The sequence below is a fragment of the Myxocyprinus asiaticus genome, chromosome 28 (assembly GCF_019703515.2).
Source record: "Myxocyprinus asiaticus isolate MX2 ecotype Aquarium Trade chromosome 28, UBuf_Myxa_2, whole genome shotgun sequence".
Taxonomy (NCBI): domain Eukaryota; kingdom Metazoa; phylum Chordata; class Actinopteri; order Cypriniformes; family Catostomidae; genus Myxocyprinus; species Myxocyprinus asiaticus.
The window spans coordinates 43,592,113-43,611,266 of NC_059371.1; the positions used below are offsets into that span (position 1 = coordinate 43,592,113).

A 19,154-nucleotide genomic window follows, 5' to 3' on the forward strand; every position below is an offset into this window, starting at 1 on the left:
AACTACATTAATTTTTTTACTGATAAAATTGAAATAATGAGAAATAAAATTGGAATTATGCAATCATCTGTCACAGTACCTCAGAAAACAGCGTCTCATAATTTTCGTCACAACTTCAATCCTTCGCTGTCATAGGTCATGAAGAGCTAAAAAACTTAGCAAAACATCAAAAGCCACAACATGTATGTTAGATCCAATACCAACTAAGCTCTTAAAAGAGGTATTCCCTGTAATCTCAGAACCTCTTCTTAATATTATTAACTCCTCACTATCCTTAAGGCATGTTCCAAGAAACTTTAAAATGGCAGTTATCAAACTGCTTATTAAGAAGCCACAACTTGATCCTGGAGAACTAGCTTATTATAGACCAATTTCAAATCTCCAGTTTATGTCAAAAATACTAGAAAAGGTAGTATCCTCCCAACTATGTTCATTTCTACAGAGAAATAGTATATATGAACAGTTTCAGTCAGGATTTAGGCCCCATCACAGTACAGAGACTGCACTTATCAGAGTTACAAATGACTTGCTCTTATCAACTGATTGCGGCTGCATTTCTCTTCTAGTACTTTTAGATCTTAGTGCTGCATTTGACACGATAGATCACAACATTCTCTTAAATAGGCTAGAGAATTATGTTGGCATTAGTGGACTTGCATTAGCATGGTTTAGGTCCTATTTATCAAAATGCTTCCACTTTGTATGTTTAAACGAGGAATTGTCCAATCAAACAAAAGTAAAGTATGGAGTGCCACAGGGATCAGTTTTAGGGCCTCTGCTTTTCTCCTTGTAAATGCTTCCCCTGGGAGATATTATCAGGAATCGTGGAATAAGTTTCCACTGTTATGCCGACGATACCCAAGTTTATATTTCTTCAAAACCTGATGAAATTTCACACTTCTCCAAATTAGCAGAGTGTATCAATGAAATAAAAGATTGGATGGCCAGAAATATCCTTCTACTCAATTCCGACAAAACTTTTTGTCCAAAAACCACTAAAAACAAGCTGCTAAAATATAATTTGACTCTTGATGGATGTAATGTTACATTGTCTTAAACAGTGAAAAATGTAGGTGTTATATTTGATACCAATCTGTCCTTTGAAAATCAAATTACCAATGTTTGTAGAACAGCATTCTTCCACCTAAGAAATATTGCTAAATTACGACACATGCTCTCAATTGCTGATGCCAAAAGACTAATTAATGCGTTCATGACCTCAAGACTAGATTATTTTAATGCATTACTGGGAGGATGTCCAGCAAGACCAATAAATAAACTTCAATTGGTTCAAAATGCAGCTGCCAGAGTGCTGACTAGAACCAAGAAATATTATCATATTAGCCCCATTTTATCATCATTACATTGGCTACCTGTTAAATTTCGTATTAATTTGACAATTCTGTTAACTACATACAAAGCTTTGAATGGTCTAACTCCACAGTACTCCACAGACCTATTATGCAAAATTCACTTTTACATGGTGTTTGAACATAAATGAGAGTCGGCAGTGTGTGTACACAACCACCCTACAGTGTTAAAAGTCCACCCACTCCTCATTCTTATATTTCTATTAATCTAAAACAGTGTCTCAAAGTGATTGGTTTTCGTAGGCCTCGCCCACGACTGGTGACGGACTCCACTCTATTATCATAGATCCTCCCCTGAGTGATCTACACACAGTCCACCATTTTTTTCCGCACTGGAGCAGCTACGGTGAGAAGAATAATATCTCAGCTTTGTAAGCATCATAAGTGTTCTGTTGTTGAACATAAGAGTCTTCATGTACTCCCGGCATCAGAGCCATTGAAGATGCAGTGGACAAGTTTTGTTTTTGAAGCAAATGTGCCCCAAAACGTACCAAAATTTGTGTATGTTTGTGCAAATCATTTTACACCGGACTGCTTTGTGAATGAGGGTCAATATAAAGCAGGATTTTCCAAAAATGTGATTCTCAAGCATGGATTAGTACCAACTGTTCATGTTCCAGCTTTATATCCTGAAGATGTAAGTATCGCACTTTATAATTTGTAAATGTTTGCAAATCGCCTTTCCGAATGTGCTTGTTAGGTGATTCCATGGCTAATGCAGCTAAAGTTACCATTGTCTCTGATTGTATTCACAGAGACCAGAGCTATGTCGTTATTTTTACACTTACTCTCTGTATAATTCATAACCGCACCTTTATTATGCACAATACAGTAAGGTGATTGTCTTTTTGAAAACTATGTACGTTTTCTGTGAACATAAGGGAGTTGTACTAAAAGTGGAATGAGTGGTTCTGATTTGTTGTTGCTGTAGTATCTGAAGCACCAGCTGTAAAGGCACAGCACTCTTCCGGAAAGGGGGCGGGGAGCAACAGCTCATTTGCATTTAAAGAGACACACACGAAAACAGGTGTGTTTTTGATTCCACCCAAAAAGAGGCATTTACAACATGGTATAATAAATTATCCGTGGGGTATTTTGAGCTGAAACTTCACAGACACATTCTGAGACTTATATTACATCTTGTAAAAAGGGCAATAATAGGTCTTCTTTAAGTGACCTTCTACCGCACTATATTCCATCACGTTCATTACGATCACAAAATTCTGGCCTGTTAATAATTCTTAGAATATCAAAATCCACAAAAGGAGGTAGATCCTTTTCATATTTGGCTCCTAAACTATGGAATAGTCTCCCTAACACTGTTCGGGATGCAGACACACTCACTCAGTTAAAGTCTAGACTAAAGGCTCATCTATTTAGCCAGGCATACACCTAATTTATCCTTCAACTCACAATTAGGCTGCTTTAGTTAGGTCTGCTGGAACCAGAAACCAGAAACATTGATCATGTTCTATAACTCTGCAATAAATTGAATGGCATCTATGCTAATATTAATCTATTTGTTTCCATGTCTCAACCTCAGGACTCCTATCCTGAGGTCACCAGAACCGTCTGGATCCAGCTCCAGACGGTTCTGACTCCGCTGCTACATGTCTCTGGGTGATGATGACAAATAGCAGCCGGTGCCAGCCAAACATCACTTCAGTCTATTACCATAGACTTCAGAGGATGAACTAATGCCAGCTTCAACCATAAGACATGGGATAGATCATATGCCATTGCCTGAACCTTAGACTTAAGATAGACCTCTCCGAAATTACTGGCCAGTTGAACTGCGATGCACCTAACTGATCTCTGCTTGTATCACCTCAGTCTAATGATGGACTATACTCTTGAAATTGAATATATAGACTATCAATTAGTTGCCAACAAAACCCTTCATCAGCTAACTAACAAAGGACAATGCATCTATGACTACGACTTAGGCCCTTCCTCTCTCTGGCTGATGCAGAAAGGCTTATCCATGCCTTTATCACCTCTAGGCTGGATTACTGCAACCCTCTTTTCTGGCCTACCAGCAAAAACTATAAATAGGCTTCAGTATATTCAGAACTCTGCTGCTTGTGTTCTTTTATTTATTTATTTATTTATTTATTTGTTGTTATTATTATTTTTTTTTCCATTAACAATTTTTATTGATTCCAAAATTAAAATTAACACAGTCAACACATGAAAACACAGAATCAACTTTTATCCATTTTATCCTTTTTGGTCTTGGGTCTCGGGCAGGTCGCAATCGCCGCTGTCTTGTCAATTTGGGGACGCACCTGCCCGTGGCCCAAGTGGAACCCCAGATACCGTACCTCCACCCATCCAATAGCTCACTTTTTTGGGTTCGCTGTGAGTTCCGCTCGGTGCAGCGATCTCAGGACCGCCCTCAGATGTTGCATGTGCCGCTGCCAATCATTGCTATAAATGATGATGTCATCTAAATAGGCAGCGGCGTAAGCTGAATGCGGTCTGAGGATTCGGTCCATGAGACGCTGAAACATAGCCGGGGCTCCAAACAAACCGAACGGAAGTGTCACAAATTGGTGTAATCCAAACGATGTGGAGAAGGTGGTTTTCTCACGGGAAATTGATGTCAAGGGGATCTGCCAATAACCCTTCGTCAAATCCAATGTCGAATAAAATCGAGCAGTGCCTAACTGATCGAGCAACTCATCAACGCGAGGCATTAGATATGCATCAAATTTAGACACCGCGTTGACTTTTCTATAATCCACACAGAATCGCACAGACCCATCGCTCTTAGGCACTAGAACAACTGGGCTGGACCAATCGCTGTGGGATTCTTCTATTACCCCCATATCGAGCATTGCATCCAATTCTTCCCGAACGATTTTCTTCTTGTGTTCGGGTAATCGATAGGGGCGGCTACGTACCACGACCCCCAGCTCAGTCTTGATGTGGTGATGGATGAGGTTTGTACGTCCCGGTAGAGGGGAGAACACGTCCGCAAACTCCTGTTGCAACCTAGGAACCTCCGTGAGTTGACTTGGTGAGAGGTGGTCTCCGCAAGTGACCGGGGTGAACTGTTTATGTTTTGAACTCACCTCCGGTCCGAGCGCCGCCTTCTCGGGAACTACCATAGCCAACGTCACGGGAACCGCCTCCCTCCACAATTTCAGGAGATTGAGGTGGTATATTTGATGTGCGCCCCCTCTATCGGTTCGTTTAACCTCATAATCGAGATCTCCCACTTGTCGTGTGACCTCAAAGGGTCCTTGCCACTTGGCGAGTGATGTAGGAAGCAATACAAGCACTTTATCTCCCGGTGCAAATTCCCTTAGCTGAGTTCCCCTGTCATACAGTCGGCGCTGTCGTTCTTGAGCTTGGAGCAAATTCTCCTGTGTTAGCTGTCCCAAAGTGTGGAGTTTTGCTCTAAGATCAAGAACGTATTGAATTTCATTTTTGCTGTTTGAAGGTCCCTCCTCCCAGGCCTCTCGCAATACATCAAGCACGCCGCGTGGGCGTCGCCCATACAGCAGCTCGAATGGGGAGAAGCCAGTGGAGGCTTGCGGGACCTCTCGTACTGCAAATAACAGGGGGTCGAGCCATTTATCCCAATTTCTAGCATCGTCGTGCACGAACTTACGAATCATGTTCTTGAGGGTTTTATTAAATCGTTCCACCAGGCCATCTGTTTGGGGATGGTATACGCTGGTGCAAATCGATTTAATATTTAACAACTCGTACAGTTCGCGTAGTGTCCGTGACATAAACGTTGTGCCCTGATCGGTGAGGATTTCTTTCGGAATCCCCACCCGGGAGATTATTTTGAAGAGTGCCTCCGCAACACTGCGTGCTGAGACGTTGCGAAGAGGTACTGCTTCCGGATATCACGTTGCATAGTCCACTAGGACCAATACAAAGCGATGTCCGCGTGCTGACCGTTCTAATGGCACGACATGGTCCGTTCCAATTCTCTCAAAAGGGACCTCGATCAAAGGGAGAGGGCGCAATGGCGCTTTTGGGGTGGCCAGTGGGTTAACCAGTTGGCATTCGCGGCATGACGCACACCACCTGCGGACATCGCCGCCAATGCCCGGCCAACAGAAACGGGCTATTAGACGGTTCAGTGTTTTCCTTTCTCCTAGATGACCCGCCATGGGATTATAATGAGCCGCCTGGAATACCATTTCCCGACGGCTCCTTGGAATCAAAAGTTGGGTTGTATCCTCTTTAGTTTGAGTGTCCTGTGTCACTCTATACAACCGCTCATTAATAATCGCAAAATAGGGGTATGAAAGGGCGATGTCTGGCTGGAGTCGTTGACCATCGATGACTCTCACTTGGTCGAAGGCGTGTTTGAGGGTTTCGTCTCGCGACTGCTCCAAAGGGAAATCCCCCTCAGGGAATTCCCTGAGAAGGGGAGGGGTTGCAGCCTCTCCCCCTCTCTCGTCATTATGACGTGGAGCTGTCGAGGATGGCCCCGACTCCGCCTCCCCTGCCAGAGCATCGCACATTACACATCTCCCTAACTTTGTACAGGACCCATCTGCGCAAATTCCCTTTAATGAAACTCTAAAATCAGGCCAATCAGTCCCCAAAAGCAGTGGATGGGTGAGGCGGGAACTAACCGCGGCCTCCACTCTATGCTTTTTCCCCCGGAATTTAATCGTCAGGGTCACTACTGGATACCCGTGTACACATTTCACCTTCATTTTAGTTGTGACCAATGCCTCGGGTTGAACCAGGCGTTGGTGGATAGTGGTTTGATTACACCCTGTGTCCACCAACGCTTGGTGAGTATCCCCCTTGACACTTACCGGTATCCGGTATGCTCCGGCCCGGTCAGGGGCAGCCTGTGGGAGGTCAGAGACCCGCACCACCATCCCCAGCTCCATCAGAGGGCACTGATCTCGGAAGTGGCCCGGGTCTCCACACCTCCAGCAGGCCGGCCCAGGTGCTACGCCCGCACTTGTGTCAGCGGGCGCCCCCCCGAGGGGGAGAGTGGCGGGGCATTGGAATAGGGGAAGGTGTCGTCTCCCACACCCGGGGAACTGTTCTCAGGGGCTTAAGTCCTCCTCATCTGCGTGGGGCAGGAACGGGACCTGGAGAGAGAGCAGAACTAGAGGAGAGAGGGGAGGGGGAAGAGACAGAGGGAGGAGAGAAAATGTAGGAGGGCTCTTCCGCCCTCGGGATCGCCGCCATGTGGTCCTCCGCAAGCCGGACAGCTTCCTCCAACGACGCCGGGCGGTGGCACTGGACCCACTCCGCCGTCCCTTTTGGCAGTCAATGTGTTAATTGCTCCAGTACCACCTGGTCGATAATTCCTTCGACGTCGCGGTCCCCAGCTAGCAGCCATCTTCGGCAGGCGTCACGGAGCCGCTGGGCGAAGGCAAACAGGCGATCGGAGCTCTCCAACTTCAAGCTCTGGAAGAGTTGACAACTTTCCTCCGGAGTACGACCAACCTGTTGCAAGATGGCTCTCTTTAAATCTCCGTAGGCCAGGAGGCTCGTCGCTGGCAGTTGTTGAGCTGCGAGCTGGGCTTCCCCGGACAACAGAGGGATAAATCGGGCCGCCCATTGGCGGAGCGGCCAGCCCCAGATCTCGGCGGTCCGCTCAAACAAATCCAGGAAGGCCTCGGGGTCGTCCGCCGCCCCCATTTTCTGTAATGCGGGCGGGGGTAACGGCGTGTGAGTGTCCGGGGTCACGGCTGGGGATGCCTCCTGGCTGAGGAGGCTCCGGATCGCCTGCTGGTCCTCGGCTTGAGCGTGCAGGAGCTCGACAAACCGGCGATCTTGATCTTGTCGGAGCTCAAGTAGTGTCTGCTGGTGGCTCTGATGTAGGCCAGCAAGGGCTTGGAGGATCTCCCAACTGGGAGGACTCTACTGGGCGACTTTCATCCATCTTCAAGCCAAACTTCAATTCCCGGGTTTAGGCACCAGTGTAACACGTCTCAGTATAAGGAGGAGGTGAGAAGCAGATTTCCTGGTTCAGGTAAATGTATTTATTTTTCCTCTTTGTGGCAGATACACACTCGCAGGACTTTTCCTGTTGTTCAATGAGTCGGTCTAAAAATACACAAACTACTTCATAAAACAAAACACTCAACTTTGCAATAAACTCTTCAGTACCACAATCGGGTCTCTGATGCCCAGGCTCTCTCTCTCTTCTACCTGCGGTGTGGCTCTATTTATGCCGCTCTACTCGTGCTCACTGAAATTAGAGACAGGTGTTAGACATAATTTAACTCAGGTGTAAGTGCCCTTACCGCTTTCTCTCTCTCCGGAGAGATGCTTGACCTCGCCCCCGCTGCCACACACATATAAACATGCAGTTCAAAGAAAATACTCTATGACATAAAAAGACAAAGAAATTAACCAACCGAAAAAAGATTCCACATATTAATTACAGAAATTACCCAATTGTCCCTCTCCAATAGTCCTCCTCCTCGACCCCCCAGGAAGGCCAAATAAGTGCCCCACTTCCTGCCATAATCACCCAACCTGCCCAGTAGTCTATACGACATCTCCTCAAAAGCCGCCACTCTGCCCAACTCTGTGCACCACTCTTTAAAAAAAAAAAAAAAACATGACTAACTCAGTCCGTCAACTTTACAAAAGACGTCCTTTATGTGAGCATGTAGATATTTTGCGGTCATCCATAGTGTCCATTCTCAATCTGGCCGGAAATTTCAGTGTAAAAACGAGTCAAACCACTAATATAAGAAACATCAAATGGCTTACTCACTCCAATGTATTTATGAAGGAGAGTGACTGTTTTGGACATGTAAATACTTTGTGACCATCCTTCGTTTCTATTCTCAGTTTGGCCGGGAACATCAATGCAAAAGTGATCTTCCTGTGATGTAAGAGTTTCTTACATTCCTTGAACCGATCGCGTTTCTCTCTTGTCGAATTTGCAAAGTCCGGGAACAAAAAAATATTGTGATTCTTCCAAGAAAGCTTTCCTTTGCTCCTCGCCACGCGTAACACGAGATCTTTATCGTATGATCTCAGAAATTTGGCCAGGATTGATCGGGGCCTGTCTCCCTCAGCAGATCCGCGAGCCAGGACTCTGTGGGCTCGCTCGATTTCCAGTTTATGGCCTGTTATGTCGAGTAGACTCAGGAAGAGCTCATCAAGGAATTTCATCATATCCCGGCCTTCTTCATGCTCAGGAATTCCAACAATCCGTATGTTATTCCTTCGGCTCATATTTTCGAGAAATTCCAGTTTTTCCGAAATGTATTCCAAGTCTGTTTTGGACGCGGGCGGAGTAGCGGATAATTCCCTTTCCGATGACTCCAAATAAACTCCATCGCCGTAATTGATCAGCGTATTACAGCGAGATCTTCCAAGTCAGCAACAACCTTCGTCAGCATCACCAAGATGTTAGACAGTTGACACTGAATATCTTCTCCCTACGTGCCTTCCAAATCGCGTCCCCGGCTCGCAGGGCCGCCAGAGGTTTCAGCTTGAACACGTAAGTGTCTTTTAATGTCTCCAGAGTCTGAGGATTTTGACATCTTTGCCATGTTTACCTCAAAGAGCAAGTATGTAACTGGGTTTATCGAATCTCACCAGATTATAACATGAAAATAATAAAAAAACTAGCAAAGTGCACAGAGCTAGTCGCTCACACGTCTGCTTCTCGCATGGTGTCCTGCTGCTTGTGTTCTTAAACATACCTCACCATGACTACACATTACCCCTGTGCTTTCACAGTTGCACTGGCTTCCCATCCATGCTCGTATTGATTTTAAAACTCTCACATTAATGTATAAAGCAGTTCATGGTATTGCACCAGAGTATCATTGCAGTCTTGTTGCTCCCTCCACTCCCTCCCATTCTCTTCGTTCTGCCAATTCATTTGCACTTCAGCAGCCCTCCTGCAAACTTAAATCTATGGGGGAAAGAGCTTTCTCTTTCAGAGGCCCTAGGCTATGGAATGCTCTTCCTTTTACTATTAGAAACGCCACAACCTTGGATTGTTTTAAGAAGTTACTTGAGACTCATTTATTTAAGGTAGTCTTTTAAAGTTCTTAAAGTTCATACAAAATCTTTGTTTAAACACTGACCCTTAACACTTAGTTTAATAACTTTATACTGTGACATGCACACATAAGTAATATTGGCATTATATTCATGATGTTAGCCAGAGGGGAACCGGCCCCCACAGTGAGTCTGGTTTCTCTCAAGGTTATTTTTCTCCATTAACTAACATTTTATGGAGTTTTGTGTTCCTTGCCACAGTTGCCTTCGGCTTGCTCACTGGATTTCTAAATACAATTATTATTTAATTAATTATTTTTAAACACAATTCACAATAGTATTTTATCAAACTACACAATGATGACTCTAAGACATTATAGATATTACAGTTTCATTTTCTGGTAATGCATGATTTTCTGTAAAGCTGCTTTGAAACGATTTGTGTTGTGAAAGGCGCTATACATATAAAAATGACTTGACTTGCTCTACTAAAAAACTAACGATACTGATAGTACGAATTCACAAACATAACTACCTCACCAGTTAATGCTGCCATAACCTTTTTCCTGACAGGTCAGCCAAATGAATGTGCCTCATGGTGCCGATGTAATGCTGCTTCGATGGAATGGGAATTTCATTGCTCTATAAGTAGTGACTAACTTTATTGGGAAGGGTCATCCCTTGCATGTGTGTTTTCTTCCCCTTTTTCCCTCTCATTCCTCTCCTGTTGGTTTATGATTATGTGTTTTCTCTATCTATACCTATCTAAAAATGAGGTATCAATTGATGCTCTCAGGGAACTACAAGGAATTCCCTGGTCCAGTTCGAATAGTTCAACAACTGATATCCGCATCAATACTCTGGAGAAACTATGTGCATGACGTCCTCCTGAGCGATCCTGCAGTCCTAGCTGTGACAGTTGGCCGATCCATCCCGACACCATCACTGCCATCGTTCGAGAATAAATCCGTCACTGTAGGAGGCTGGTACTTCCACCATAGGTGCTTCTTCCCAAGCCCAGGAAACGTTGTATACATCGACAGGCATTGTGTCACACCCCCAGTACCCAAATGAGACATCCAAGCTTGTTATTGGTTTTGTGAGAAATTTCCTAATTGTGCTTGTGAGAACCAAGACATTATCCGGTATACTTTTTATTACTCCTTCCCCATTAACTAGACATAAAAGTCAAATGAAGGTTCTCATCCTCTTCATTATTCTCGGAGCTGTTATGCTAGCTCAACCCAATGACAACAGTCTGAATCTGGTGGCCAAAAACATAGACTATTTTGAAGCTAATAATGCCACCCACAGACAATTTTTGGTGGAAATTGATTAATTACACTGCCCGAAGTAATGGGTATCACAACTGCTATGTTTGTGCTAACACTCCACACTCCACAGATAAACCACTCCGACTTCAACCGAATCCACTGCCTGAGACTGAATCTAAGTGTATGATATGGTTATATGCCCTGGTCGTTGTCCTGCCAGAAGGAACCTGTGCTGGACGTTAACTTATGTAGCCCATCGATTTACTCTAATGAAAAGTGATATTGATATCAAAACAGCATGTTCACCTATGCGTAATTTCTTGTATGAACATGATTCTATTGACCCTTTCATCCATAATAGAGTTAGATAGGTTACTGACATACCTACACCTCTACCAGTCAATTTTATACCAAGTTTCTCTGCACCTGTTTGTATTTGTCAACCTGATGATTACCTCTCCAGATGGGTGGGTTGTTCTTATTGTAATGAAAAATATGTAACTTGTGGTCAAATCTGAAATATATGGTTTAAGAGAAATGTCACTTATCTCCCCTTTTTAACTCCCACCAGGGTATAAGAATCTTACTGTTTATTCAGATTCAATCATTCTCCCAAGAGATGCTAAATTTGGGGCACTGAAGGATCAATGTTGGATATGTGGCAGCTCTGCCTATGTATGGCTACCACAATCCTGGTCAGGGTGTTGTTATATAATGTTTATAATGTTTAAGTTGTTTATTACACCTGATTCCAAGACTGGGCATATCTTAGAAAAAATATTCACCCAAATCCCTGGGAAAGATTAGGCCTAGATGTGAATTATACAGGCCACATTTGAAAATTTCACCTTAAGTAAAATATCAGAAAGGATTTTTCTTGGTATGGAACAGTTCATAACGCTTATCTAATTGAATATTAGCCTTGAATTGGAAACTTTTGTCGATTATGCAATTGAAGGATTTCATTTGATGACTGACAAAATGAAGAACCTCAAGCTAGTTGCTCTCCAAAACAGAGCTGCCCTTGATTATCTCTTAGCTAAAGAAGGACTATGTGCTATAATTGGAGAAAAGTGATGTAAATTTATTCCTGACTATACTTATAATATGACTGATGTTCTGCAACGTATGATTGCCTTTAGAAATGAAATTGACAACCATATACGATGGAATGGTGAGGATTGCAAAGTAAGATTTTAATTGCATGGTGTAACCCTTACCCCACACATATGACAATAAATAAATAAATAAATAAATCTTGAAATCTTGTGTGGTCCATTTCAGAGCTTTGGGTGAGGGGAACATAAGTCAATAAGTTATGTAACTTTTAAGGTGCTTTTTGTGTCATTTTGGAGCTTGACAGGCTCCTTTTATCTAATATTATGAAAATGTGTGGCAATGATAAAAGGTTGTCTTTTGAAGTCAACAGAAGAGAGAAAGTCGTACAGTTTTGGAACAGTACGAGGGTGAGTAAATGATGATATAATTTTTATTTTGGGGTGAATTTTTCTTTTAAACTTTCATACTTTAAACGTTTTTGTTTCCCAGTGATATATTGAATGTGTGCTGATTTATTAGAGAAAGATTTCAAATTATAGAAACATTTAGGAAATGTCAATGGAAAATAAGTCTGGTCACTTCAGATTTTCTTGTACAGTGTATTTTTAAGTTGAACAACAGCAGCAGGAATTATCAGATGTTGGTATTTTAAACACTCCAGTCCAGCAGGAGGCAGATATTCACTTGAAGTTGTTTTATAAACCGACAGAAAACACAAGAAGATGAAGAAGAGCTGATAGTTTGGACGCTCATTTCGGTACGTGTTCAATGTGTTTTATATTATTATTGGCATTTGTATTTATTTTGATGTTTATTTTTCTGTGCATGTTGTTTTTGAATCTATTTGGTGTTGTAATGAGTGTAAGAGAAGAGTATAACCGCCTGATGTAGCTTGTTTTGTTACTGGTCACAAGCACGAGGTTATTAAAAGGAATTAAAAACAGTTAAGAGCCAGAGAAGTCCAGTGTTTCTCAACTGATGAGCTGCGCATGTGCAAACGGTGTTGCCAAGGACCAATCACTAATCTGTATTGTTTGCTCCTCCTTTGTTTTAATTTAAACAATCTAATTTGACAGTTTAATGTGATTTTTATTCTTCTCATGCATTTATCAATGTCTTTAGGCCTGTCACGAGAACTACATTTGTTGGACGATATATTGTCCCCGAAATAATTGAGAAAACGCTGTTATTGTCATAAGACCGATTTATGCCACTGATATAATGATAATATAATAGCATAATAATGCAAGTACACCCTTTCATAGAGCAATGAACTTTTAATTATTAAGAATATTCAGACATTGGAATTGAAATGTCAATAAAAAAAATAAATAAAAAAATAAAATAATAATAATAATTAAAGTCGGAGAGGCCCCTCTCCATCTCCAACTGCATTTTTTTGTTCCCATCTCTGAAAACTGGATGGGATGGTTATGTTTTAGATGAGCTTTTAGGTTAATTGTATATATCTCGATAATTATGTTTTTGTTCTGAAATAGCATAAAAGTGTTTTTTTTTTTCTTCAATCAGTGTAACCATCATTTCATCTTAAACAGCCGTTGTAGCCAAGTACAATTCATATTTCAAAGCTATTAAATATATATCTATTTTAAAACCATGAAGGCATGTTTCCCACAGTTTTTCACTAAATGAACACAAGGGAGAGTAAAATGTAATTAATTTTCATTGATTTGCACGTTAATACTTATATTTAATAAAAAATCATACATGGAAGCTTAATAAAAATCTTATTTACCTTCATATATTTTTACTAAAACATTTTTCTTTGTGAATGATTAAGGTGTGCAAAAACTACTTCACTTATTTTTTGGAAATATTGAATATTGCATCATACTAAATTATTACTGTGGAACCCAGTCAAGTATATTATTATAATACAACACTGAACTGTCATATTTAATTCACCCTAAACTGGGGTTTTAATTTTGATAGTGCAAGTGCATTCATGGTTTTTTTCACCTTCACCAGGAGCTTTTATTATGAAACGGGAAAAGTGCAATGTTTGTTTGACAGTTATGAATTTCGCTTCTTGTGAACCGCTGTCAAACTCTCCTTTATTGTTCCGTGTTTGTAGATTTGTATAATAACTTTATAGCGGTTACTAATGTTTGGAATTGCACGAATGCTTGAACCTGCAGTACTTCACAATGGAGGTGAACTGTGCTAAAAACACGAGCCCCCGTGTGAGCACACAGATCAGTGCATCGCCGGTTCATTCTGAAGCGCACACAGACCGTTTATCTGTCTTTAATTGCTGCCTTTGGCAGTTAAATAATCACAAATGATCATCGCTCCATTTTTGTTATTTTTTATTAATTATACAGCCCTGAAGGATCGTGAAATTAGTCTACTGATGCACTCTATAAAACTTAATGGCCAAATAAAAGGCTCATTAAAATCATCGTGATATTCACGCTATTGTTGAATTTTATATCTTCAACAAAATCATCGCGATGATATTGTAGGTATTCGATGTATCGCCCAGCCCTAGTTAGTTGTATTGCCACTGTTTTTAAACAAAGTCGACATACTGACTCTCCTCTCTCATTCGGCTTAAAGCCAAAATCTTCCCACACTGGAGCTGTGGAATGCAGCTTTGAAACCAAGTCCATTTGGACTTATTCTTACAAACTTTCTGGCTGAAAGTATGCAGTCGTCGGGAAAAACACCTATTAGCCTCGAGTAACGTAATCTTCACCTGTCGCTGTCCGCTCTGTGTGTGTGTGTGTGTGTGTGTGTGTGTGTGTGTGTGTGTGTGTGTGTGTGTGGCTGCCTGAGCATGACTGGCTAAAATGTTGGTGACATTCATTCTTATGCAAACAAACACAGATGTAAACTCAATGGGCAATATTGAGGTCAGCAAAAATGATTGAGGTCATGTCCATATCGTACGATAAGTCGATAACGCAATTGTCATGGCAGGCCTGTCTTATCACACACTATCACAGGGTTTAGTTCATTACTGTTTCTGAGTTCTCTGAATTCAGATAATTTATTTAGACAAGTCTGTACATTGTACTTTATTCAATTACATAGAATAAACTCCAAACTTTATTAAATTTACACATGATAAAAATACAAATATACACAGCCTTGGACATCATACACGCATTAAAAAAAATAAAAAATTGCTAACATTTCACACTCTAAAATATACTCCAAAAAGTATAGAAAAGAATGGGAATTATGTTGCCTTCATGTGCGATCGGAATGCTCCCAATTCTGAAGTGGTAATTTGTGGTAGTGGTAAAAGAGTACGTTGTGTTCACGAGCTTTGTTTTTGGAAAGAATAGGAAACATGGTCGATGCCAGGTTCATTCAGGAACTTCTATTTTGACCCCATAATACATATTACTTAGCTTGGTGACGATAATGGAATTGTGGTCAAATACAAGCTATTTTCATGGTGTAAAAATGTACAACATGCATAGAATGGTTGCTGATATGCATAAATAAATATGACCAAAACAGCAAGCACTAAAAAATTGGCTGTATTTAGAAAAATTAACAAGACCTGTCATTCAAAACAGAAACTGTACTCCTCCGCCAAGTTGAAAGTGGAGGACTCCTCCCATCTCGGAAACTCGGGTATCAAAATTATCTCAGAGTTTCCCAGTCGTAATTATGAGTTGAGGGGTCATTCATATGCAACTTCCAAGTGGGAAACTCGTATTTCCGATAATTCCAATAGTACGTGAAGGCAGCATTAATCCCTGAATTTAAAAAGCCCTATGTGGGCAATGACAAGGACTTACTGTCTTTAATGCAAAACAGACTTCTGTGCCAAGTGGGCAGCGTTTCAGTCACTATTTCAAACTCATTCCATTGTCTGACAACAGAAACAGAAAAATATGTAAATGAGAACAGCTTTATTGGGAATTTTTCTGTATTAAAATACAGTATGTGAGCACAGAGTATGAGAGAAGCAGACAAATGTAAAGGGCTGACACTAGGCAGAATGCAAATACGTTGTGATGGCGTCATGAATATGCTAATTAGCTCATGCCGTCATCCAGCGACATTTAGCGACTTTTTGAGCAGGCGTTGGCTACTTTCCATTGAAAGTAGTTGGTAACACTGGCAGCTATATTTAGCGTGGACAGCAGGGAAAGAAAAATGCCAGGGGTCTGCACATATAAAGGAGTAAATAGTACACGGCTTATAAAGTACACTTAAACAGGAACACAGCTTTCTTGCAGTAAGACAAATTCTCGCAATAACCCACTTTTTGGTGTCCATCTAAATGCACTGACAGAAAGGTTTGCTCATCAGATGTGATGTGAACTTGTGTCCACACTCAACAGCGCCACCCAGTGCATTCTGTTATAACTGCCAGTTTTAGTTTGTGTGTTCAGGATTTAAAATGCATCTCACTGTATATATGGCCAGCAAAGCAAAACTTTGTGAAACTCGAATAGTATTTTTACTTTTCGAATCATTATTGTAGTAAGAATACTCGTATTCGACAACTCACGCAAATCCCTAATTTCTATTTAGAAAGACTCGCAGGCTTGGTAAAGTTGACATTACTTTTATTTGATGAAATGATACTGAACCACAGAATGTATTTTCTCTTTTGCCATAAGCCCCATCTGGCGGTCCGATGAGAATTCTACTCGAACCGTCAGATCCTGCCAGAGATAAGAGGCAGGGGGCGAGGAGCCTACCCCAAAAGGAGAAACCAGATACTACCCCCAAAAGAGAGGTGTTCCTGGAGAGTTACGAACCAGGTCTTTGTGGCTGAAGTTTCATTCTAAAAAGAGAAATTCAAGTCATTTTTATTTGTATAGCGCATTTCACAACACACATCGTTTCACATGCGGTGGGCAGGCGGCGCGCAAACGGTGCTTGTACACACAAAATCCTGCCGCTTTCACGTGCACTGCTCTTCGTGGCAGGGAACACGAGAGAAAGATATTTTATCTTTTTCTGAGCAGATATGGCTGCCGCAGCCAATCATAAAAAGTTTTACTGAGCTCATAGCAGACTGCTGAAAACATGGAAGAGGAATGTCCCGAGTTATATTATGCCTCAAAAATCTCTTAGAGATTTGAAAAAGCACAAGTTGGTTTGCAAGGTAAAATAAAGTGCAAAATTAAATGTACCAATAAAAAGTAAATTAACAGAACTCAGTGGGTGTCATGAAGCTCTATTTTAGTCATAAACCTTATACAAAGTATTTTACTAAATTCTAATGAAATTATAAATAACAACAAATAAAACATGATTATGATGAGCAAAATAATGCATCAGGATCTCTTGTAAGCAGATTACAGACATGCACAAATCAACAATAAACACAAATGCCATTTTTACATTATCAATCATTAATATCTCATGTTCTCAACTGATTATGGCTTAACTGAACAACTAATGATTTGATTTAACTTCTATATGAACTATATACACAGTTAAAGAAACAATGTGAGCCCAGTTTAAAATCTGTTTGGTCCAACTGCATCTAAATTTTACAATAGAGTGTTGCCAGGACACTTCTCAATCAGGTGAGGTAAAATAGGTGCAGAATATTTCTCTCACATACTTTGCAAGTCTGCCGCTGTTTGTGTGCATGTAGGTGACTTCTTGAGTTCATGTTGATTGTAATTGTGGCAACAGCTGCCCCTGAAATCATGATGCCAGTGATGGGGCAACATTGTTGTGCAATCCTTTTGCTGAAGATAGTTAATGTATGGTATGAGCCCTTCGACGAGGGTGGTTGTATGAACGATGTGGATGATGTTTGATTATGAATCCTCTGACAAGTGTGAATGTTAATTGTGTGATGTCTGTTGGAGAATGGACAAAGTTTCATTTAAGCCCTGTGATGGGGCGACATTGTTGTGCGATCCCTTTGCTCAAGATAATTAACATATGGTGTGCGCCCTCCAACGAGGAGGGTTGTATTAGCGATGTGGTTTATGCGTTTGATTATGAACCCTCAGACGAGGGTGACGTTAATTGTGTGATGTCTGTTGGAGAATGGACAAAGTTTCATTTAAGCCCTGTGATGGGGCGACATTGTTGTGTGATCCCTTTGCTCAAGATAATTAACATATGGTGTGCGCCTCCAACGAGGACGGTTGTATGAGCGATGTGGTTTATGCGTTTGATTATGAACCCTCAGACGAGGGTGACGTTAATTGTGTGATGTCTGTTGGAGAATGGACAAAGTTTCATTTAAGCCCTGTGATGGGGCGACATTGTTGTGTGATCCCTTTGCTCAAGATAATTAACATATGGTGTGCGCCTCCAACGAGGACGGTTGTATGAGCGATGTGGTTTATGCGTTTGATTATGAACCCTCAGACGAGGGTGATGTTAATTGCGTGATATCTGTCAGAAGATGACAACGTTTATTCTGGCCCTGTGATGGGGCGACATTGTTGTCCGATCCCTTTGCTGGAGGAAATTAACGTATAGTATAAGCCCTTTGACAAGGGCGATTGATAAACGATGTGGATGCCATTTGATTGTGAACCCTCCAACGAGGGTGACCGTTGCTTGTGCAATATCTTTGCCAGGGTATGAAGGACGTAGCATGAAGCTCCGCGATGAGGGCGACACTGTGTAGTACCATTTGTTGAAAGATATACAATGTGTGATTTATGAGCCCTTGATGAGGGAATACGTTGTTAGTGGAATAAATAGTATGTGGGATATTTTTTGCCAAAAGTGAACTATGTAGTATAAAGCCCGCGATAAGTGCGACGTTGTTGTGCAATACCCTTTGTTGAAAGATAAACAACATTTGATTAAGAGCCCTCTGGCTAGGACAGATGTTGTTTGTGGAATATCTTTGCCAAAAGATGAATAATGTAGCCTAAAGCCCCATGATAAGGGTGACATTGTTGTGCAATGCCCTTTGTTGAAAGATAAAGAACGTTTGATTATGAGCCTTCCGATGAGGGCAGACGTTGTATGTGGAATATCTTAACAGTGTTTGCTTATGAGCCCTTCGATAGGGCAAGCTAGGCTGTGTAGTACTTATGTAAATGAACACCATGCTTGGGATTGTGGAAGCCCTGGTGAGGAGGGTGGATATAATTATAAAATATCCTTGCTGGAGGATAGACATGCTTGAATTTGATAATGTGAAATAGAGGGTGTGGATAAAGTAGTGAGTGGCCCAGGCCACCACCAGAGAGGCATGAAACTTACGGCTGATGGAGAGTTGGGCATGTGTGATGATTTGAAGGTTGGATTGAATATATTTCTGGTATGATGAGGAAGGTCAGCAGCCAAGCGTCTTGATTGTGGATTCTTATAGTCCTTGAAGAGCAGCGGTTGTGGCCACACCCATTCTGAATAAGTGCCCCGAGAGACTAGGGGAGGAGACCGCAATGTTTGAGGGGTCAGATGCAAAATGCAAACTAGTTTGGAGATATATAACCATGGAGGTGTAGTGGCAGGAGGAGCTGGAGATTGTAGATATTATTATGCTACGACTGCACCCCGTGTGATCTGT

The 19,154-nt window shown here is 41.6% G+C and overlaps 2 protein-coding genes and 1 pseudogene across 3 annotated transcripts in view; all 3 read left to right on the top strand.

Moving 5' to 3' along the window:
* Nucleotides 1–19,154, top strand: part of LOC127418625 (zinc finger protein 239-like) — a 197,029-nt gene that overhangs the window by 99,380 nt on the left and 78,495 nt on the right. The gene's annotated exons all lie outside the window — the stretch shown is intronic.
* Nucleotides 1–19,154, top strand: part of LOC127418597 (zinc finger protein 501-like) — a 113,053-nt gene that overhangs the window by 78,160 nt on the left and 15,739 nt on the right. The gene's annotated exons all lie outside the window — the stretch shown is intronic.
* The window catches only part of LOC127418563 (zinc finger protein 271-like), a 58,659-nt pseudogene continuing 51,887 nt past the window's right edge, over nt 12,383–19,154 (top strand).